A 22,477-nucleotide genomic window follows, 5' to 3' on the forward strand; every position below is an offset into this window, starting at 1 on the left:
ACAGAGCAAACATGAGCTAATAACTCTAAGGGTCCAGGTCTGAAGCAGGAACCTGTGGGGGGGCAGGATTCTGTTGGCTCCCACGATGTGTCTTACATGGGCTAAGTTTTATAGTCACAGCCAAAAAACACAGAAACAAACAAACAAACAAAAAACTGACAAGGAATAACACAGAAACACTTATTCCCATGCTAATTCCCCTTTTTATACGAGGAAGGACAGGCATTAGATTGTTTTCATCAAATTAAAAGTATAAGCAAAATTTATAAATAAAAGAGAAAACGGGAGAAGGTAAAAACCTCTGGGATCAGCGAGATTCTTCTCTTTGGATAAGTTGCTTGGCAGGACGTTATCAAAGAGGTCATTCTGGGCAGTCTTCTCTGGACCCTGTTGACTAGGTCAGCAGAGAAAACAATTACAGTTCTTGGAGGATTTTAAAAATATTGAATGTTGAGCTTTCGAACATATGCAATAGAATATCTCTGTGTAATGCCCAAAATGTCCCTCTGTTGTCCTTCCCCTTAGTTATGTCGGGAGGGCACTGCTCCCTTTATTAGTTAGACTATCATACAGAGATGTATACAAAGATTGCTGAGTTGGCAAGTAAATGAAGAAAGGGACATTGAAAGACTGGAAAATAAAATGGAATATGATTCAGTCCCACTTCTGTGGAAGGAAAATTTGAAGCATTTACCAACATTAGAAGCATAGAAACACTAAAGGTAGCACTTGCACTTCCAGTTCTCTAAGCTATGGAAACACCTGCACGAGTGGTCAGAGGTGTGTGTACAATAATGATGGTTGCAGCATATTCGTCATCGTGAAACCATGAAACCAAGTAATACACAACCATGGAAGAAAGGCCTTTATCAGAAACAATGCAGAGGAGAATTATGATCATGAGCTCACTTATAACATCATTCACAGAACAAGTACTAACGTTCAGAGATGAAAAATTTGAGGCACATAACATATAACTTTCTTGTCCAAGTCTACAGACTTGGCAGAATAAAGACTTTATCCCACCAGACCGTGGCTTCCTTGATCTCTTTCAGGAGGTCGTGAGTTAGGCAAGTATGGAGTCCAGTAGAGACGACAGACAATAGAGCTGGGAAGTCGGGGTGGCCCAAGACTGGCAGCAGTGGTGAGGTGGACAGGACCCCGAAGACAGTTCGGTAAACTTTGTGGGAGCAGATGTACAGGTAATAATCAGCATGGAACACCTGGAATGGTATTCAGCACCGAAAACGCTGGATGGGTTCTGGGGAAAAAGAAAAAAGAAAAGAAAACTCTCCCACCGTCCCTGGGTGGGCTCGAACCACCAACCTTTCGGTTAACAGCCGAACGCGCTAACCGATTGCGCCACAGAGACAACAGCACATGCATTTTCTGGACTCTCTTTGCAGTAGACACTTACTAATTCCCAGGATGTGCCGCCTGTCCCGCAGGAGAACGGTGCCCGTTCGAAAGCCTCGGAAAAACGGAAGGTTTAGAGCGATGAATGATGTTCTTTATCCTGTTTGAAACTGGTGCCTCAGGTGCCTTATCCGAAACTAAAAGGGCAGCAGAATGGCCTGACCCCGCCTTGCCCCTCACTCGCCTCAGATGCCAGCGCCCCCGGAGACACCCGGAGCCCGGGCCGGGACCCTCCGCGCCTGAACCGAATGGGGTCCAAGGATAGCTGAACTCCCGGTGGGCATCCATGACGGCTCTTCCGGTTTCCTCGCCGACACCCAATGAATGTGACTTTGCCCACCCTCCCGAGAGGCCTCCGGGGGCCCGTGTGGTGTTTTGGTTTCCTGTGTCCGTCACGCGATTTCCACAACGGCAGCAGTCGCCGTGATGGTCGCCCCTGCGTCCCCACGCCCAGAACAGGGTCTGGCACTCAGCAGGACGCTCCGGGTTTCCCGGCCATTCTGTGATCCCTCAACGTCCTTTCCACGGATTTCTTTTCTTCCTGTATCAGCCAGAGACCCCTTGTGGTCCTTGCACTCATAAACCTTGACTGACCTTGAAGTTCTCCTGGAGGAGCGCTTCGTGTTGTTTGTTGCCGCCCAGCTTCTTGATTTTCCAGAAGGAAGTTTCATCTTCTCCTCAGCCCGGTGCTGTGAACTTCCTCCTGGTAACAAGGGCCTCCTTCCTCCTTGAGTCAACTCTTGTCCAGTCCCTGGGACGTCTCCCAGCAACACTGGGCATCTTACTGACTCTGTTTTTTGGCCGACGGCTCTTTTCTTTTAATGCGAATTTTTCTGTTCTGTGTATTGGATAAGGGGAGGAATGGCTTTGGGAGAAAATGAAGAAGTAAAGGGGAAATGAAATAACGCAGATTATTATTTTGAGACATAGTGTGGACTTATACCTATTACACATGTGAATATTTAGTGTGGTGGTATTTTGTGTACATAAATACTGTATACACTGTCAGACAACTCGGAGGCACGTGCTCTATGACCCAGCAATGAGTGCTCTTGGGTACCTGGGTATGTGTACACTTCTTTTAAGCCGTGCGACTTCTGGGTCATGATATATTAAGAAATTGGAATGAAACTGACTTGCCCACGCTGTGAGGAAAGAGTCTGTGACTGCCGAAGTGTCAGAGCGCTGCCTTGTGGCCTCCACAGCATGTCGTTGATTTTGAGTCACCCCTGGTGAGTATGGCCTGGTTTGTCTCAGTGTTTGGTGTAAACGTTAATTTTTACTTGCGCGGTAAATCTAACAAATCTACAGTGGTAAGAAAAACTTAGCCCCCCTTCATCAGAAGTGTATGAAGAAGAAAAGGAGAGGTCTCCTGCCTCCCATGCCCATTCCACTGCGGACACACTTTATATATTACACGTAGGAGGTGGTGGCAGCTTTGGAGTGTCATCGGTGCTGTGTAGCCAAGGGACCCAGGAAGTCCCAAGTCCTGCGCTGACAATCGTCTGCCCTCTCTGGGCAATGGGAAAAGTGTGAAGGCGAAGAAAAGTAACACTATTATCTGCAGAAATTTTACCTCAGGATGGGACACTCTGGCAAACTGAGGCAGAATATGTGGTTTATGATGGAGACTTTCAGGGGCTCTTCCCTGGCCCGAAGCCCAAAGTGGATTTTACCTCGTTTTCTGAGGTGCAAGTGAACTGAGAGAAGTCAATCAAAGGAGAGGAGCAGAGAGAAAGCAAGACGGAGGACCACCCACGCGGGTCAACCGTATTCAAGTCTTGTCGGGACCGTAGAAGAAATGCCCTGGGATTATCGCTGGGACGCGTGGAGGCTAAATAAGTACTTCCCCATCTCTGGCGGCATAGAGCGAGCACGTTTCGAGCAGGTTCCATGGTGTAATGGTGAGCACTCTGGACTCTGAATCCAGCGATCCGAGTTCAAATCTCGGTGGGACCTTTCTGCTTAGTTAGAAGAAGGACTTTTTTACTCCTCAGATGGGACGTGCTTTCCCGCTCCCGCGTCCCGGAGAGGCGCGGTCCGCGCGGTCCACACGGACGTGGAGGGCAGGTGAGGGGACGAGCCCGCGGCGTCCCCGCTGGACCCTGGCGACTCTGCCCGTCGCTGGCCACCGGAGGCCCCGGCCCCGCCGCCCAGGGGCGCAGCGACCGAGCCGGTGGCACCCCCTCGTCGGGTCACCCTGGGTCTCGGGGGCAAAAGGCAGAGGCTGCGCCCACTGACTCCTGCCCCCGCGAGAGGGGTTCGCACCGCACGTCCTGTAACTAACTGCGCGCTGGTCCCTGTGAGTAAAGGGTCGCGGTGCGGGGCTGTGACGTCGCTGAGCAGCCAGGGTGACAGCGTCTTAGCTTTCGGGTCGAGGGTTCCAGACCTGGATGGGAAGTACTGTATTGTATTCAGGTGCCCTATTTATTATTCCGAATATCAATGGATCCTATCCCAGTTTATACCCATTTTATTCAGAACTGCTCGCTCCTAAGTCTCCGTTGGACACGAAAAGCCGCTGTTAGGCTAAGATTTGAACCTTCACTCCAGGAAACCTCGTCCTTTCTTTCCAAGCTCAGCCAGAAAGGGGAGCCCCGGCCGCGGATTCCGGCGTCTGAGGAGACCCCAAGTCCCTGACCCACGGCCGCCCGGCCCGGCTCCTCCGGGGCCAAAGGTGAGACGAGCCGGGGCCGCTCCGAGTCCGGGACCGGCCGGCGCCCCTTCGTCCTGCCGCGACTCTGCTCCACCGAGAAGACGCCCCAGGACGTGACCGGATGGAAACACTTTTGTCCTCTACTGCTCGGTAGAAACGTATGGATGAGGCTTGTGATGAACTTGAATAGCTAATTAAAACGTTCTCTTCCAGGTGCTAAGGAGCATCTCTCTGAGTTTGAGATTTTGGAACTTTCAGAGGTTACGAAGGACCGAACGACACAGCTGTCTTTGGAGGACTTGACGAGAAAGGTGTGAGGCCGGCGAAAAGATCCGAGGAAGGGCAAGAGCAGGAAAGAGGAGAGAATGACACAGAAGGGAGAAAGGGGCTGGAAGGGAGAGGAGCTGGGCGGGCACTGCAGCGGGGGCAGTCGCTGGGTTTGGGCGACCACAGCTCCTCACTCTGGAGCGCTCCCACCCTTTACCGACCTGCCCGAGAACCCGGTTCCACCCCAAATCGCCAAGCTGCTTGCCTGGCATTTGTTCTTGCAAAGTTTCCTTCGCCGTTGGGTTTGGAGGGGTGAGGTGGGCTGTGTTGGTGTGCAAGCCAGTGGAAGTCCTGGCGGCTGCCTTGGAGACGACTGGCGGGTAGGGAAACACACAAACTCCACTCTTCCCTTTGCAGGCCGGTCTGCAGGGCCTGGGGTGGGAAACTGGAAAATCAGAGTCTCAATATTTATTTAGAGATAAGGAGATAAATAGCCAAACAGTAGGTCATGTGAGTTGAAAGTGGTTATCCCTGGAAAAAAAGAAATGTGGGATGGGATCAGGGGACTACTGTTTCCCATAACAAGTTTTGGGGCATATGTAACTTTGTACCACATGTATGATATTTTTAAAGTTCATTGCTTGTATTTTGAATATAAATTTTTATGTAGTCATATGTATCACTCTTTTAAAATTCTGGGTCTTGTGTCATGTGTAGAAATGTTTTCCACTGTAGAATCATGATTTTTATTTTTTTTACATTGGGGCATTCTTGAAGCAAGGAATTGGACCATTATTCCCCTTTTGATGAGCTGATCACATGAGCTAATATACTTGCAGATCCTCCCAGCCCAGGAGGTTACTGCTGGTCAGAGAGGATTGCTTTACTCTCTCTAGGAGGGTCCACAGCCACTCAAAAGTATCAGTAACTTAAATAAAATCCCACCGAGTCTTTATGCAGTGCTGTGCCCAAAACACAAGAGCTTACACTCAATGATTACATGTTAGTGCCGTGTGCCCAGGCATAGTCTACAAGTTTTACATGGGTTTACTCATTTGATCCTTTCAACAGGCCTATATCATATCATCGTCCTCACTTCCCACATGAGAAAACTGAGGCGTGGAAAGGTTAAGTAACTTGTCTCATCGCTCAGTCAGTGAGCGGGATTTGAAAGCAGGAATCTGAACGGAAGCCCGCCTGGCTCCACAAGATACGCTCCCAATCAAAGAGGAACAAAAATGGTAAAGATGCTTGACAAGAAATTTAAGTCTGTATATTTCTTTTGAAAAAAACACTAAGGAGGAGTCACGTAACGGGCATAAAACTGTCCTAAATATCCTCATGACCCACCTGCCTCCCAAACATCCTTCTTATCCCAACAGCTGCTCCCCGCACATCTCCAACTTAAACACAATTCCTGCCAGAACTAGATTTTTCCTTCCCTTTATCTTTTCCTCTCACCTACGCCATACTTCTTCCATAGCTATTCTGTTCCTTCACTTCCAGGTCATTCATTTTCTTTAAATTTAAAAATGTTAAATATATATATATAAAGAAGTAAATAAGCAGCCATCCATAGTCCCACCTCCTGGAATTAACTGCTGGTAACATCTTTACGTATTTTTCTTCGATTCTATTTTTAAGTTACTCTAATTTTTGCAAAAATTATATATGCTTATTATGTAAAATTCAAATGATGCAGAAAATGCAAATATGTAAAATTTTGAAACATCTGAAATTCAAAAATAACCTCTGTTAAGGTAGTTAAATATTGATGGAGTCATTTTGGTATATCTATATCTATATTTGTTTTTATAAAATTGAGCTCTTATAGATTCTAGTTTTATTTTAAAGTATGCAATTTAATAGTGCATAAAGTTAATGGAAGAAAAAGATACAAAAATGAAGAAATTGCTGAAATTTCAATCAAATTGTTTACCACAAGAGAGAGACTTTTCTAAAAGAACCCTCTAAGGCTAATAATAATAATGATAATAATTAAGACATTAAAATTTGGAATGATTCTTCTTATTACTTTTTAAAATCAAATTTCTCGAGTTGTAATTTGAAAATAATACAATGCATCCATTTCAAGTTTGATGACTTTTGACAGATGAATGTACCCACGTAACCACTACCCTGTTCAAGAAGGAAGAACATTTCCAGTACTCCAAAATGTCCTCTGCCGTCGATCCCCCTACCACTTCCTGTCCCAGGAAATCAGTGATCTAGTTCCTGTCACTATGGATTAGTTTTGCCTGTTCTAGAAATTCACATAAAGGGAACCACAGACTATGTACTCTTTTCATCACTCAGCATGATGTTTTCGGGAGTAATGCATATCGGGGCCCTGTATCAGGAATCTGTTTCATTTCATCAAAGAGTAGTTAGTATTCCTTTGAATGAATATATCACAATTATATCCGTTCACCTCGTGCTGGACATTTGCATTGATGAACAAAGCTGCTATAAACAAGTCCCGTTTGTGGGCATATGTTTCATAAATTCCATATAAAATCTTTTCTTCTTTAATACGAATTTATTTTGTGAATGGATGTTACATCCGCAAATACAAAATGTATTCAAATGTTACAAAAACCTGAAGTACAGGCTTATCTTTGATTGTTTCCTATCAGGACATACTTAATATAAGCCACACACTATGCTAGGTGTGTTATTAGATTATCTCATTTAATCTACACAAGTTCACGAAGTACGTAATATTACTTTCATATGACGCTTGCAAAATCGGCCTAGCAAATCGGAGTTGGCCCAAGCTCCAACAGAAGGCACCAGGACTGAAAAGGAGCCCTCCCCCGGAGCACCTCCCCCCCCCCCCCCCCCCGCGAGGTTGGGCTCCTAACCCCAGAGGCAACCCAATGTCTTCGTAATAACCTCGCTATGTCTGATAGGCCTGGAAACCAATATCCAAGCAGTTCCTAGTCCCGGTATTTATTGTTCGGCTTCTTTTGGTCAGAAACTCCTCGATCCGGGATCCAGAGCATAATACTGTGGACAACCTTGAGACTAAGGAAATCTGTTAAAAACTCTAAAAACCCGTTCTCTCATCAGTAGGGCATTGAAAGTTAACTTTCGTCTTGGTTCAGCTATTTTATATTTGAGCAGGGAAAACGCCCGCTGCTGGGGAGAAGAGCACTTTTGTTTTTTACTTTCACTTCCAATGATCTACATACTCGACCTGGGTCCTGTGCTTTTCAGTTAGTTTTCTTTGGACCTAGTTTTCTTTAGACCTACCCTTAAGTATCACCCCTTCCCCCACCTCCATCTCCATCTCCACTCGCCCATCTTCACTCCCCCTCTCCCTGACAGCACCCCCACGGGTCGCAGAGGCTTCCGGAGCTGAGCGGATCTAGGAGTGCCGTCCCCGAGGTAGCCACGCGGGGGCGACAGTCTTTTCGTCCATGGTCCTACCTTGACTGTTTGGCCCAGCAGATTCTGTTTGCCAGGACTTCGTGGATCGGCAGTGACGGTGAAGCAAGGGAATACCACATCCTGGGAAAGGAGTTTGTGAAAAGCCCACAACTGCCAACGCTGGGCCTGGGGTTTTTTCCTAAACTGTAGTTCAATAGGGAAAAAACTAAAACTACTCCTTAGTAAATGAAAAAATGTTATGTACAACTCCTGCGGCTACTTAACGAAAACGGATGTGAAGGTAATTTCTTAACTTGCCAGGCCAGTGAAGCAGGTCTCGTGCAAACTGAAGGCTGAAAGAGAACTGCTGTTTTTTGTCTATGCAAGTAAGTAGTGAGAGAAGGACTGAAAAGAAAGGCTAAAGGAACGAAAAGGAACAGGACTGAGAAATACGAAGAGACTGCTTGAGACGGAAAAAAGGAATGAGTAGGCGGGTACCTACCGAAATCCCCAGCCATGATTGCAAACGATGCAGCTGATCACTTCAGAATATTAGTTCAGAATTACAAAAGCATGGAACCGGTCAGAAGCGCATCTATCTGCTCTTTGGCTTGTCACCACACAAACCGGTAAAAAACCGGTTACGCGGCACCCGGTTATTTTCTTCGGGTCCGTTCGCGGAGCGAACGCTGACGTCCCAGTGTAGACCTAAGCTTTAACCACAGTTGCGTTTCACGTCGTTTACACAGGAAAAGCGTTCCGCGTACCGCAAAGCACAGCCGTGGTTCCGTACGACAGCCCGAATTTTCGCCGCTCAGCGGTGAAAAACTCAGTACACTACATACAGGCGAGTCGCGCGGGCGCCGCCATTTTCAGCGCAGTAACGCTGGGATCGCATTCTAATGATAACAACCGCACCCCTCACGAGACCAAATCGCGTGTTTAGCAACTCAGCTGCCGGCACTTTACAAAACGTACTGCTAACATCTGAACCCAAGCGCAGTCTCCAGCCGGGCCGCACTCACAAGTTCAGCACGTAAACAAACACCATAGCTGACCACACAGGCAGGTACCTCACAGCACCGCCGCGACAACAACAATCTATAAACCACGGAACTCGGTACACCCCGCAAGCAATTCCATAATTCTGTTTTTATACCTCATAAATATCAGGGGAAAGCGCGAACGCAGTCCCCCACTGTCACAAATTTTGCAGTCGAGTTTCCCACATTTGGGGAAATCGCAGGGGTCAGCAAATCCGAAGTGCAATGGATAAGCCTCACCCTGGGAAAACCACCTTCGTGATCATGGTATCTCCTCTGCCAGGTAAGTATGAGCTAAAGTCGCTTCGGCCCTGACACACCCTCAGGCGCCCTATACTGTACAGACACGGTCACTTTCCTCCCCGCAGCCCCGAGCCTTCCTGCCCCTTCCAGACAGCTGATCCATGCACTTGCAACCAACAGCCCTCGATTCGCTCCCATACCACGGGAGATCATGTGTTTTTCACCACCAGATCACGAACCAGCAGACCCTGCGCTGAGATATCTACATACGACACGCCCCATCCGTCAAGCCAACGGGAATTACCGCTCCCATCCAGCCCACGCCCCGCCCTACTCCGCGCCTCCCTCCTCCCACGCCGTCCAGCCAAGCCTACCAGAGGGCGGGCGCCCTCTGGGGGAAGTGACGTCGACCGCTCGCTCTTTTCCTCCCACCCGCCCCCACCCGCCCCCACCCGTTGGGGCCGTGCGCGCGTGGCTGGCTGCTTAATCTCTGTCCTGCCGAGCACCTGTCTGGCGGCCTGCTGAAGCCTGAGCACCTTTTGGGAACTGTAACGGCTTTCAATGCGCAGAATAGAGAACATTCAGGAGTCCAGGGGAAACCGGTTCCTTTCAAATCCAGTTGTCTTTGTGATGTACTATTGTGTGTACGTCTAGTAAAACGCATTAACCATTATGACTGGCGGTGAACTCTATTCCATTCTTGAAAGTTCAATTTCGTTCATCGGAAATTTCATTCCTTTTATTCCCCGTCTTCAGGTGTTGTTTTGACTCTGTCCTTGAACAGATTTGAACACCTATCTGCTACCCTCTGACTTCGGAGTCAAATACCTTCTTTAACACAGGTTCATTTGTTAATTATTTTAGGTCTAAGTAAAAAGAGAGTCTTTCATTTTGAAATGTCACTTTTCCATAAATTATTGTTTTTCATGTGTGCAGAGAGCATGGCCTAGGGGTCATTAACTTACTGAGCTCACTGGGCAGGATGTGGCTCTCATGCCAGGATTATTTTATTGTTTTGGGGCATATCTCATGCTCTGTTGCATGGTTTTGTTGCTAAGCAGGCCTGCTTGGTTTTGTGGTTGAGCAAACCCGCTTTCTTGAGTGATCATTAACTTTCTGGGGTCTCCCATACTTTTTTCTTTACCAACAAACCCCTGGTGGGATTAACTATTTAATTACCTACTTTGTCCCTTTACGCTGTCCCTATCACTATCATATAAGTTAGTTTCAAGTTACCAAAATTTGGAGAGACTATTTAATAGCCTTTCTTTCTTTTTTAAAAAAATTTTATTTATTTTTGGCTGTGTTGGGTCTTTGTTGTTGTATGCGGGCTTTCTCTAGCTGTGGACAGCGGGGGCTACTCTTCATTGCAGTGCGCGGACTTCTGATTATGGTGGCAAGGGCTCTCGGTTTGCGGGCTTCAGTAGTTGCAGCACTGGGCTCCGTAGTTGTGGCGCATGGGCTCTGTAATTGTGGTGCGCGGGCTCCAGAACGCGTGGGCTCTGTAATTTGTGGCACATGAGCTCTTTCACTGAGGCGCACGAGCTCGGTAGTTGTCGTGTGCAGGCTTAGTTGCCCCATGGCATGTGGGATCCCCTACCAGGCATGAAACCCACATCCCCTGCATTGGAAGGAGGATTCTTTACCACTGGACCACCAGAGAAGTCCCAGATCTGTATTTATTTTTGAAATCTTTTTTTTCACCTTAGGTCAAGGAATAATTGTATCATAGCAACCTACGATTGATTCTATCTGACCAGGTGTTTTAAAACTTTTTGAGATTTTTGACAGACTTCCCAAGTATCAAATTCTAACTAAAGTTCTTTTGACCTCCAGCTAACTTTGGGGTGCTTCAAAGGGCACCTGGAACATCCCAAAGAGAGATCCTAAACATACTGGGTTCATTTGATATGTTAAATTACATGGGAAACATTGTCCAAACTCGCTGTTGCCTGTGTCAGCTGGAATCATCAGGCTCTCCCCAATCTTATTGCAGTTGCCAAACAGATAGGAGAAAGGGTTTTGGGTTCTTTTGCTGTCTAGTCTCTCACCTTACTCTATGTCCAAAAAATCCCCTGTGGGAATACTCCCACCTCTAGGCCTTCGGGTCCTGACCCCTCCGTGACATTTTCCATTGCACCCAACTCCAATTCCTGTAGGAGTTCCTTTTTGCACCTCTAGGACCCTCTTCACTCCAGGCCTTGGCAGCCCATACCTTTACAGACTACCTATTGGGCTCGCCACTTCCAAGCAGCCCACATCCTAGGCTTTATAAATGCTCAATCTCAAGGAATACACCCCAACATAGGGAAACTTGTTATAGGACATAAGCTTTATAGACAACAGATCCTCCTCAAGGAGAGTCCTGGCAATGCACTGGCACTGGTTCAAACGTCCCCTATCGGGGACCCCTCACGCAAGGGACTGGGTCGACCTGAGAATTCTGGTTAGGAATTGATGGGAGAGTAGACGACGCTCAAAATCCCATTAGGTAAGAAGTGTATTCAGAGGACACTCCGACCCGCTTTCAACAGAAGCCTCCTGGTAAAATGTCTCTGGGACGCCAGACTTCATTTCTAGGAGTGCTCTCAGTTGCAGGTTACTCAGCATGGGAGGGTCCTCTTCTAAGCCAGAAGAAATACCTCTGGAATGTATCCTTAAAAACCGGAAAATTTTTTAAATAGATGGGCTGAAAAGGAAAATACTTAAACTCTACCGTAACACGGCCTGGACTTTATATAAGTTGGGGGGGTGGGGGTGGGGATGGAGTTAAATGGCCTGAAAATTGGTCTCTAAATTACAATACCATCTTGCAATTGGATCTTTACTGTCGCAAGATGGGAAAATGGACTGAGATTCCATATATCCAAGCCTTCATAGTCCTTTACCAAAAGCCTGCTCTATGTGACTCCTGTAATCAAAAGCCTGGGGAATCAGAAAGCACTCCTGACATTTTAGATGATCCCCTTCTAAGCTTCCCCAGCTCCCGGGGGTGGGGGTGGGGCGCGGGGAGCCAAGTTTCCCCTGCTTCTCCGGAGGCACCTACTTCTCCAGATCCTCTGACCAATCCCAAACTCCACCTTCCTATGTCCCTTTATACCCCCTGTTACCCCAGGAGGGAGAGACTAGTCACTCCGGAGTAACTCATAGTGGAACTTCTTATCACCCAGGATCGGGAAAAGGATGCCCTCTTAGGGAAGTGGCAAATGGCAAAGGGACAATCGGAGTACATGTGCCCTTTTCTTTAACCGATTTAGCCCAATGCAAACAGAGAACGGGCCGATTTTCTGAACACCCTAGTAAGTTTGTTGAAGGGTTTCAGGCCCTAACTGTGGCCTTCGATTTAACTTGGAAGGATGTCCAAACAGTCCTATCAACTTTCTGTGCCCGTGAGGAAAAACAGAATTGGGCAGCAGCACAGGGGCACACTGACCAGCTTGCCAGGGACCAGCCTGAACATTTTGTTATGGGTGGAGACACAGTCCCAAATCAGAAGCCTTGTTGGAGTTATAATTCCCGGGAGGGAACAGAAGCCAGGAAACACATGATACAGTGTGTATTAGAAGGGATGAGAAAGTGTATCAGAAAGCCAGATAAGGGCTTCCCTGGTGGCGCAGTTGTTGAGAGTCCACCTGCCGATGCAGGGGACGAGGGTTCGTGCCCCAGTCCGGGAAGATCCCACATGCCGCGGAGCGCCTGGGCCCGTGAGCCGTGGCCGCTGAGCCTGCGCATCCGGAACCTGTGCTCCACAACGGGAGAGGCCACAACAGTGAGAGGCCCGCGTACCACAAAAAAAAAAAATAAATAAATAAATAATAATTAATAAAAATAATTTACAGAGAAAGGTAAAATTATGACTCGCGTAGTGATAACAAATGAACCTGTGTTAAAGAAGGTATTTGACTCCGAAGTCAGAGGGTAGCAGATAGGTGTTCAAATCTGTTCAAGGACAGAGTCAAAACAACACCTGAAGACGGGGAATAAAAGGAATGAAATTTCCGATGAACGAAATTGAACTTTCAAGAATGGAATAGAGTTCACCGCCAGTCATAATGGTTAATGCGTTTTACTAGACGTACACACAATAGTACATCACAAAGACAACTGGATTTGAAAGGAACCGGTTTCCCCTGGACTCCTGAATGTTCTCTATTCTGCGCATTGAAAGCCGTTACAGTTCCCAAAAGGTGCTCAGGCTTCAGCAGGCCGCCAGACAGGTGCTCGGCAGGACAGAGATTAAGCAGCCAGCCACGCGCGCACGGCCCCAACGGGTGGGGGCGGGTGGGGGCGGGTGGGAGGAAAAGAGCGAGCGGTCGACGTCACTTCCCCCAGAGGGCGCCCGCCCTCTGGTAGGCTTGGCTGGACGGCGTGGGAGGAGGGAGGCGCGGAGTAGGGCGGGGCGTGGGCTGGATGGGAGCGGTAATTCCCGTTGGCTTGACGGATGGGGCGTGTCGTATGTAGATATCTCAGCGCAGGGTCTGCTGGTTCGTGATCTGGTGGTGAAAAACACATGATCTCCCGTGGTATGGGAGCGAATCGAGGGCTGTTGGTTGCAAGTGCATGGATCAGCTGTCTGGAAGGGGCAGGAAGGCTCGGGGCTGCGGGGAGGAAAGTGACCGTGTCTGTACAGTATAGGGCGCCTGAGGGTGTGTCAGGGCCGAAGCGACTTTAGCTCATACTTACCTGGCAGAGGAGATACCATGATCACGAAGGTGGTTTTCCCAGGGTGAGGCTTATCCATTGCACTTCGGATTTGCTGACCCCTGCGATTTCCCCAAATGTGGGAAACTCGACTGCAAAATTTGTGACAGTGGGGGACTGCGTTCGCGCTTTCCCCTGATATTTATGAGGTATAAAAACAGAATTATGGAATTGCTTGCGGGGTGTACCGAGTTCCGTGGTTTATAGATTGTTGTTGTCGCGGCGGTGCTGTGAGGTACCTGCCTGTGTGGTCAGCTATGGTGTTTGTTTACGTGCTGAACTTGTGAGTGCGGCCCGGCTGGAGACTGCGCTTGGGTTCAGATGTTAGCAGTACGTTTTGTAAAGTGCCGGCAGCTGAGTTGCTAAACACGCGATTTGGTCTCGTGAGGGGTGCGGTTGTTATCATTAGAATGCGATCCCAGCGTTACTGCGCTGAAAATGGCGGCGCCCGCGCGACTCGCCTGTATGTAGTGTACTGAGTTTTTCACCGCTGAGCGGCGAAAATTCGGGCTGTCGTACGGAACCACGGCTGTGCTTTGCGGTACGCGGAACGCTTTTCCTGTGTAAACGACGTGAAACGCAACTGTGGTTAAAGCTTAGGTCTACACTGGGACGTCAGCGTTCGCTCCGCGAACGGACCCGAAGAAAATAACCGGGTGCCGCGTAACCGGTTTTTTACCGGTTTGTGTGGTGACAAGCCAAAGAGCAGATAGATGCGCTTCTGACCGGTTCCATGCTTTTGTAATTCTGAACTAATATTCTGAAGTGATCAGCTGCATCGTTTGCAATCATGGCTGGGGATTTCGGTAGGTACCCGCCTACTCATTCCTTTTTTCCGTCTCAAGCAGTCTCTTCGTATTTCTCAGTCCTGTTCCTTTTCGTTCCTTTAGCCTTTCTTTTCAGTCCTTCTCTCACTACTTACTTGCATAGACAAAAAACAGCAGTTCTCTTTCAGCCTTCAGTTTGCACGAGACCTGCTTCACTGGCCTGGCAAGTTAAGAAATTACCTTCACATCCGTTTTCGTTAAGTAGCCGCAGGAGTTGTACATAACATTTTTTCATTTACTAAGGAGTAGTTTTAGTTTTTTCCCTATTGAACTACAGTTTAGGAAAAAACCCCAGGCTCAGCGTTGGCAGTTGTGGGCTTTTCACAAACTCCTTTCCCAGGATGTGGTATTCCCTTGCTTCACCGTCACTGCCGATCCACGAAGTCCTGGCAAACAGAATCTGCTGGGCCAAACAGTCAAGGTAGGACCATGGACGAAAAGACTGTCGCCCCCGCGTGGCTACCTCGGGGACGGCACTCCTAGATCCGCTCAGCTCCGGAAGCCTCTGCGACCCGTGGGGGTGCTGTCAGGGAGAGGGGGAGTGAAGATGGGCGAGTGGAGATGGAGATGGAGGTGGGGGAAGGGGTGATACTTAAGGGTAGGTCTAAAGAAAACTAGGTCCAAAGAAAACTAACTGAAAAGCACAGGACCCAGGTCGAGTATGTAGATCATTGGAAGTGAAAGTAAAAAACAAAAGTGCTCTTCTCCCCAGCAGCGGGCGTTTTCCCTGCTCAAATATAAAATAGCTGAACCAAGACGAAAGTTAACTTTCAATGCCCTACTGATGAGAGAACGGGTTTTTAGAGTTTTTAACAGATTTCCTTAGTCTCAAGGTTGTCCACAGTATTATGCTCTGGATCCCGGATCGAGGAGTTTCTGACCAAAAGAAGCCGAACAATAAATACCGGGACTAGGAACTGCTTGGATATTGGTTTCCAGGCCTATCAGACATAGCGAGGTTATTACGAAGACATTGGGTTGCCTCTGGGGTTAGGAGCCCAACCTCGCGGGGGGGGGGGGGGGGGGGGAGGTGCTCCGGGGGAGGGCTCCTTTTCAGTCCTGGTGCCTTCTGTTGGAGCTTGGGCCAACTCCGATTTGCTAGGCCGATTTTGCAAGCGTCATATGAAAGTAATATTACGTACTTCGTGAACTTGTGTAGATTAAATGAGATAATCTAATAACACACCTAGCATAGTGTGTGGCTTATATTAAGTATGTCCTGATAGGAAACAATCAAAGATAAGCCTGTACTTCAGGTTTTTGTAACATTTGAATACATTTTGTATTTGCGGATGTAACATCCATTCACAAAATAAATTCGTATTAAAGAAGAAAAGATTTTATATGGAATTTATGAAACATATGCCCACAAACGGGACTTGTTTATAGCAGCTTTGTTCATCAATGCAAATGTCCAGCACGAGGTGAACGGATATAATTGTGATATATTCATTCAAAGGAATACTAACTACTCTTTGATGAAATGAAACAGATTCCTGATACAGGGCCCCGATATGCATTACTCCCGAAAACATCATGCTGAGTGATGAAAAGAGTACATAGTCTGTGGTTCCCTTTATGTGAATTTCTAGAACAGGCAAAACTAATCCATAGTGACAGGAACTAGATCACTGATTTCCTGGGACAGGAAGTGGTAGGGGGATCGACGGCAGAGGACATTTTGGAGTACTGGAAATGTTCTTCCTTCTTGAACAGGGTAGTGGTTACGTGGGTACATTCATCTGTCAAAAGTCATCAAACTTGAAATGGATGCATTGTATTATTTTCAAATTACAACTCGAGAAATTTGATTTTAAAAAGTAATAAGAAGAATCATTCCAAATTTTAATGTCTTAATTATTATCATTATTATTATTAGCCTTAGAGGGTTCTTTTAGAAAAGTCTCTCTCTTGTGGTAAACAATTTGATTGAAATTTCAGCAATTTCTTCATTTTTGTATCTTTTTCTTCCATTAACTTTATGCACTATTAAATTGCATACTTTAAAATAAAACTAGAATCTATAAGAGCTCAATTTTATAAAAACAAATATAGATATAGATATACCAAAATGACTCCATCAATATTTAACTACCTTAACAGAGGTTATTTTTGAATTTCAGATGTTTCAAAATTTTACATATTTGCATTTTCTGCATCATTTGAATTTTACATAATAAGCATATATAATTTTTGCAAAAATTAGAGTAACTTAAAAATAGAATCGAAGAAAAATACGTAAAGATGTTACCAGCAGTTAATTCCAGGAGGTGGGACTATGGATGGCTGCTTATTTACTTCTTTATATATATATATTTAACATTTTTAAATTTAAAGAAAATGAATGACCTGGAAGTGAAGGAACAGAATAGCTATGGAAGAAGTATGGCGTAGGTGAGAGGAAAAGATAAAGGGAAGGAAAAATCTAGTTCTGGCAGGAATTGTGTTTAAGTTGGAGATGTGCGGGGAGCAGCTGTTGGGATAAGAAGGATGTTTGGGAGGCAGGTGGGTCATGAGGATATTTAGGACAGTTTTATGCCCGTTACGTGACTCCTCCTTAGTGTTTTTTTCAAAAGAAATATACAGACTTAAATTTCTTGTCAAGCATCTTTACCATTTTTGTTCCTCTTTGATTGGGAGCGTATCTTGTGGAGCCAGGCGGGCTTCCGTTCAGATTCCTGCTTTCAAATCCCGCTCACTGACTGAGCGATGAGACAAGTTACTTAACCTTTCCACGCCTCAGTTTTCTCATGTGGGAAGTGAGGACGATGATATGATATAGGCCTGTTGAAAGGATCAAATGAGTAAACCCATGTAAAACTTGTAGACTATGCCTGGGCACACGGCACTAACATGTAATCATTGAGTGTAAGCTCTTGTGTTTTGGGCACAGCACTGCATAAAGACTCGGTGGGATTTTATTTAAGTTACTGATACTTTTGAGTGGCTGTGGACCCTCCTAGAGAGAGTAAAGCAATCCTCTCTGACCAGCAGTAACCTCCTGGGCTGGGAGGATCTGCAAGTATATTAGCTCATGTGATCAGCTCATCAAAAGGGGAATAATGGTCCAATTCCTTGCTTCAAGAATGCCCCAATGTAAAAAAAATAAAAATCATGATTCTACAGTGGAAAACATTTCTACACATGACACAAGACCCAGAATTTTAAAAGAGTGATACATATGACTACATAAAAATTTATATTCAAAATACAAGCAATGAACTTTAAAAATATCATACATGTGGTACAAAGTTACATATGCCCCAAAACTTGTTATGGGAAACAGTAGTCCCCTGATCCCATCCCACATTTCTTTTTTTCCAGGGATAACCACTTTCAACTCACATGACCTACTGTTTGGCTATTTATCTCCTTATCTCTAAATAAATATTGAGACTCTGATTTTCCAGTTTCCCACCCCAGGCCCTGCAGACCGGCCTGCAAAGGGAAGAGTGGAGTTTGTGTGTTTCCCTACCCGCCAGTCGTCTCCAAGGCAGCCGCCAGGACTTCCACTGGCTTGCACACCAACACAGCCCACCTCACCCCTCCAAACCCAACGGCGAAGGAAACTTTGCAAGAACAAATGCCAGGCAAGCAGCTTGGCGATTTGGGGTGGAACCGGGTTCTCGGGCAGGTCGGTAAAGGGTGGGAGCGCTCCAGAGTGAGGAGCTGTGGTCGCCCAAACCCAGCGACTGCCCCCGCTGCAGTGCCCGCCCAGCTCCTCTCCCTTCCAGCCCCTTTCTCCCTTCTGTGTCATTCTCTCCTCTTTCCTGCTCTTGCCCTTCCTCGGATCTTTTCGCCGGCCTCACACCTTTCTCGTCAAGTCCTCCAAAGACAGCTGTGTCGTTCGGTCCTTCGTAACCTCTGAAAGTTCCAAAATCTCAAACTCAGAGAGATGCTCCTTAGCACCTGGAAGAGAACGTTTTAATTAGCTATTCAAGTTCATCACAAGCCTCATCCATACGTTTCTACCGAGCAGTAGAGGACAAAAGTGTTTCCATCCGGTCACGTCCTGGGGCGTCTTCTCGGTGGAGCAGAGTCGCGGCAGGACGAAGGGGCGCCGGCCGGTCCCGGACTCGGAGCGGCCCCGGCTCGTCTCACCTTTGGCCCCGGAGGAGCCGGGCCGGGCGGCCGTGGGTCAGGGACTTGGGGTCTCCTCAGACGCCGGAATCCGCGGCCGGGGCTCCCCTTTCTGGCTGAGCTTGGAAAGAAAGGACGAGGTTTCCTGGAGTGAAGGTTCAAATCTTAGCCTAACAGCGGCTTTTCGTGTCCAACGGAGACTTAGGAGCGAGCAGTTCTGAATAAAATGGGTATAAACTGGGATAGGATCCATTGATATTCGGAATAATAAATAGGGCACCTGAATACAATACAGTACTTCCCATCCAGGTCTGGAACCCTCGACCCGAAAGCTAAGACGCTGTCACCCTGGCTGCTCAGCGACGTCACAGCCCCGCACCGCGACCCTTTACTCACAGGGACCAGCGCGCAGTTAGTTACAGGACGTGCGGTGCGAACCCCTCTCGCGGGGGCAGGAGTCAGTGGGCGCAGCCTCTGCCTTTTGCCCCCGAGACCCAGGGTGACCCGACGAGGGGGTGCCACCGGCTCGGTCGCTGCGCCCCTGGGCGGCGGGGCCGGGGCCTCCGGTGGCCAGCGACGGGCAGAGTCGCCAGGGTCCAGCGGGGACGCCGCGGGCTCGTCCCCTCACCTGCCCTCCACGTCCGTGTGGACCGCGCGGACCGCGCCTCTCCGGGACGCGGGAGCGGGAAAGCACGTCCCATCTGAGGAGTAAAAAAGTCCTTCTTCTAACTAAGCAGAAAGGTCCCACCGAGATTTGAACTCGGATCGCTGGATTCAGAGTCCAGAGTGCTCACCATTACACCATGGAACCTGCTCGAAACGTGCTCGCTCTATGCCGCCAGAGATGGGGAAGTACTTATTTAGCCTCCACGCGTCCCAGCGATAATCCCAGGGCATTTCTTCTACGGTCCCGACAAGACTTGAATACGGTTGACCCGCGTGGGTGGTCCTCCGTCTTGCTTTCTCTCTGCTCCTCTCCTTTGATTGACTTCTCTCAGTTCACTTGCACCTCAGAAAACGAGGTAAAATCCACTTTGGGCTTCGGGCCAGGGAAGAGCCCCTGAAAGTCTCCATCATAAACCACATATTCTGCCTCAGTTTGCCAGAGTGTCCCATCCTGAGGTAAAATTTCTGCAGATAATAGTGTTACTTTTCTTCGCCTTCACACTTTTCCCATTGCCCAGAGAGGGCAGACGATTGTCAGCGCAGGACTTGGGACTTCCTGGGTCCCTTGGCTACACAGCACCGATGACACTCCAAAGCTGCCACCACCTCCTACGTGTAATATATAAAGTGTGTCCGCAGTGGAATGGGCATGGGAGGCAGGAGACCTCTCCTTTTCTTCTTCATACACTTCTGATGAAGGGGGGCTAAGTTTTTCTTACCACTGTAGATTTGTTAGATTTACCGCGCAAGTAAAAATTAACGTTTACACCAAACACTGAGACAAACCAGGCCATACTCACCAGGGGTGACTCAAAATCAACGACATGCTGTGGAGGCCACAAGGCAGCGCTCTGACACTTCGGCAGTCACAGACTCTTTCCTCACAGCGTGGGCAAGTCAGTTTCATTCCAATTTCTTAATATATCATGACCCAGAAGTCGCACGGCTTAAAAGAAGTGTACACATACCCAGGTACCCAAGAGCACTCATTGCTGGGTCATAGAGCACGTGCCTCCGAGTTGTCTGACAGTGTATACAGTATTTATGTACACAAAATACCACCACACTAAATATTCACATGTGTAATAGGTATAAGTCCACACTATGTCTCAAAATAATAATCTGCGTTATTTCATTTCCCCTTTACTTCTTCATTTTCTCCCAAAGCCATTCCTCCCCTTATCCAATACACAGAACAGAAAAATTCGCATTAAAAGAAAAGAGCCGTCGGCCAAAAAACAGAGTCAGTAAGATGCCCAGTGTTGCTGGGAGACGTCCCAGGGACTGGACAAGAGTTGACTCAAGGAGGAAGGAGGCCCTTGTTACCAGGAGGAAGTTCACAGCACCGGGCTGAGGAGAAGATGAAACTTCCTTCTGGAAAATCAAGAAGCTGGGCGGCAACAAACAACACGAAGCGCTCCTCCAGGAGAACTTCAAGGTCAGTCAAGGTTTATGAGTGCAAGGACCACAAGGGGTCTCTGGCTGATACAGGAAGAAAAGAAATCCGTGGAAAGGACGTTGAGGGATCACAGAATGGCCGGGAAACCCGGAGCGTCCTGCTGAGTGCCAGACCCTGTTCTGGGCGTGGGGACGCAGGGGCGACCATCACGGCGACTGCTGCCGTTGTGGAAATCGCGTGACGGACACAGGAAACCAAAACACCACACGGGCCCCCGGAGGCCTCTCGGGAGGGTGGGCAAAGTCACATTCATTGGGTGTCGGCGAGGAAACCGGAAGAGCCGTCATGGATACCCACCGGGAGTTCAGCTATCCTTGGACCCCATTCGGTTCAGGCGCGGAGGGTCCCGGCCCGGGCTCCGGGTGTCTCCGGGGGCGCTGGCATCTGAGGCGAGTGAGGGGCAAGGCGGGGTCAGGCCATTCTGCTGCCCTTTTAGTTTCGGATAAGGCACCTGAGGCACCAGTTTCAAACAGGATAAAGAACATCATTCATCGCTCTAAACCTTCCGTTTTTCCGAGGCTTTCGAACGGGCACCGTTCTCCTGCGGGACAGGCGGCACATCCTGGGAATTAGTAAGTGTCTACTGCAAAGAGAGTCCAGAAAATGCATGTGCTGTTGTCTCTGTGGCGCAATCGGTTAGCGCGTTCGGCTGTTAACCGAAAGGTTGGTGGTTCGAGCCCACCCAGGGACGGTGGGAGAGTTTTCTTTTCTTTTTTCTTTTTCCCCAGAACCCATCCAGCGTTTTCGGTGCTGAATACCATTCCAGGTGTTCCATGCTGATTATTACCTGTACATCTGCTCCCACAAAGTTTACCGAACTGTCTTCGGGGTCCTGTCCACCTCACCACTGCTGCCAGTCTTGGGCCACCCCGACTTCCCAGCTCTATTGTCTGTCGTCTCTACTGGACTCCATACTTGCCTAACTCACGACCTCCTGAAAGAGATCAAGGAAGCCACGGTCTGGTGGGATAAAGTCTTTATTCTGCCAAGTCTGTAGACTTGGACAAGAAAGTTATATGTTATGTGCCTCAAATTTTTCATCTCTGAACGTTAGTACTTGTTCTGTGAATGATGTTATAAGTGAGCTCATGATCATAATTCTCCTCTGCATTGTTTCTGATAAAGGCCTTTCTTCCATGGTTGTGTATTACTTGGTTTCATGGTTTCACGATGACGAATATGCTGCAACCATCATTATTGTACACACACCTCTGACCACTCGTGCAGGTGTTTCCATAGCTTAGAGAACTGGAAGTGCAAGTGCTACCTTTAGTGTTTCTATGCTTCTAATGTTGGTAAATGCTTCAAATTTTCCTTCCACAGAAGTGGGACTGAATCATATTCCATTTTATTTTCCAGTCTTTCAATGTCCCTTTCTTCATTTACTTGCCAACTCAGCAATCTTTGTATACATCTCTGTATGATAGTCTAACTAATAAAGGGAGCAGTGCCCTCCCGACATAACTAAGGGGAAGGACAACAGAGGGACATTTTGGGCATTACACAGAGATATTCTATTGCATATGTTCGAAAGCTCAACATTCAATATTTTTAAAATCCTCCAAGAACTGTAATTGTTTTCTCTGCTGACCTAGTCAACAGGGTCCAGAGAAGACTGCCCAGAATGACCTCTTTGATAACGTCCTGCCAAGCAACTTATCCAAAGAGAAGAATCTCGCTGATCCCAGAGGTTTTTACCTTCTCCCGTTTTCTCTTTTATTTATAAATTTTGCTTATACTTTTAATT

General features: G+C 47.6%; 4 long non-coding RNA genes and 6 other non-coding genes across 10 annotated transcripts; 5 read left to right on the forward strand and 5 right to left on the reverse strand.

Moving 5' to 3' along the window:
* Positions 1-850: 850 nt before the first annotated feature.
* LOC132436216 (uncharacterized) lies at positions 851-1,969 on the reverse strand. Its single transcript, XR_009521745.1, has 2 exons — positions 1,418-1,969; positions 851-1,261 (listed from the first exon to the last, which is right to left on the reverse strand). It is a non-coding gene; the product is annotated as an uncharacterized lncRNA (long non-coding RNA).
* TRNAN-GUU (transfer RNA asparagine (anticodon GUU)) lies at positions 1,299-1,372 on the reverse strand. The gene has a single exon. It is a non-coding gene; the product is annotated as a tRNA-Asn (tRNA).
* Positions 1,970-3,303: 1,334 nt separating the features above from the next.
* On the forward strand, positions 3,304-3,375 carry TRNAQ-CUG (transfer RNA glutamine (anticodon CUG)). Its single transcript has one exon. It is a non-coding gene; the product is annotated as a tRNA-Gln (tRNA).
* A 950-nt stretch (positions 3,376-4,325) lies between these two features.
* LOC132436209 (uncharacterized) lies at positions 4,326-13,813 on the reverse strand. Its single transcript, XR_009521739.1, has 3 exons — positions 13,706-13,813; positions 8,214-9,028; positions 4,326-4,784 (listed from the first exon to the last, which is right to left on the reverse strand). It is a non-coding gene; the product is annotated as an uncharacterized lncRNA (long non-coding RNA).
* LOC132416189 (U1 spliceosomal RNA) lies at positions 8,882-9,045 on the reverse strand. Its single transcript, XR_009517484.1, has one exon. It is a non-coding gene; the product is annotated as a U1 spliceosomal RNA (small nuclear RNA).
* LOC132436205 (uncharacterized) lies at positions 8,905-18,395 on the forward strand. The gene is made up of 3 exons (XR_009521738.1): positions 8,905-9,012; positions 13,690-14,504; positions 17,936-18,395. It is a non-coding gene; the product is annotated as an uncharacterized lncRNA (long non-coding RNA).
* Positions 13,673-13,836, forward strand: LOC132416245 (U1 spliceosomal RNA). The gene has a single exon (XR_009517510.1). It is a non-coding gene; the product is annotated as a U1 spliceosomal RNA (small nuclear RNA).
* Positions 18,396-19,344: 949 nt separating the features above from the next.
* Positions 19,345-19,416, reverse strand: TRNAQ-CUG (transfer RNA glutamine (anticodon CUG)). Its single transcript has one exon. It is a non-coding gene; the product is annotated as a tRNA-Gln (tRNA).
* Positions 19,417-21,081: 1,665 nt separating this feature from the next.
* On the forward strand, positions 21,082-21,869 carry LOC132436223 (uncharacterized). Its single transcript, XR_009521746.1, has 2 exons — positions 21,082-21,302; positions 21,459-21,869. It is a non-coding gene; the product is annotated as an uncharacterized lncRNA (long non-coding RNA).
* Positions 21,348-21,421, forward strand: TRNAN-GUU (transfer RNA asparagine (anticodon GUU)). The gene has a single exon. It is a non-coding gene; the product is annotated as a tRNA-Asn (tRNA).
* Positions 21,870-22,477: the final 608 nt, after the last annotated feature.

This window comes from Delphinus delphis, chromosome 1 (genome assembly GCF_949987515.2).
Source record: "Delphinus delphis chromosome 1, mDelDel1.2, whole genome shotgun sequence".
Classification (NCBI taxonomy): Eukaryota; Metazoa; Chordata; class Mammalia; order Artiodactyla; family Delphinidae; genus Delphinus; species Delphinus delphis.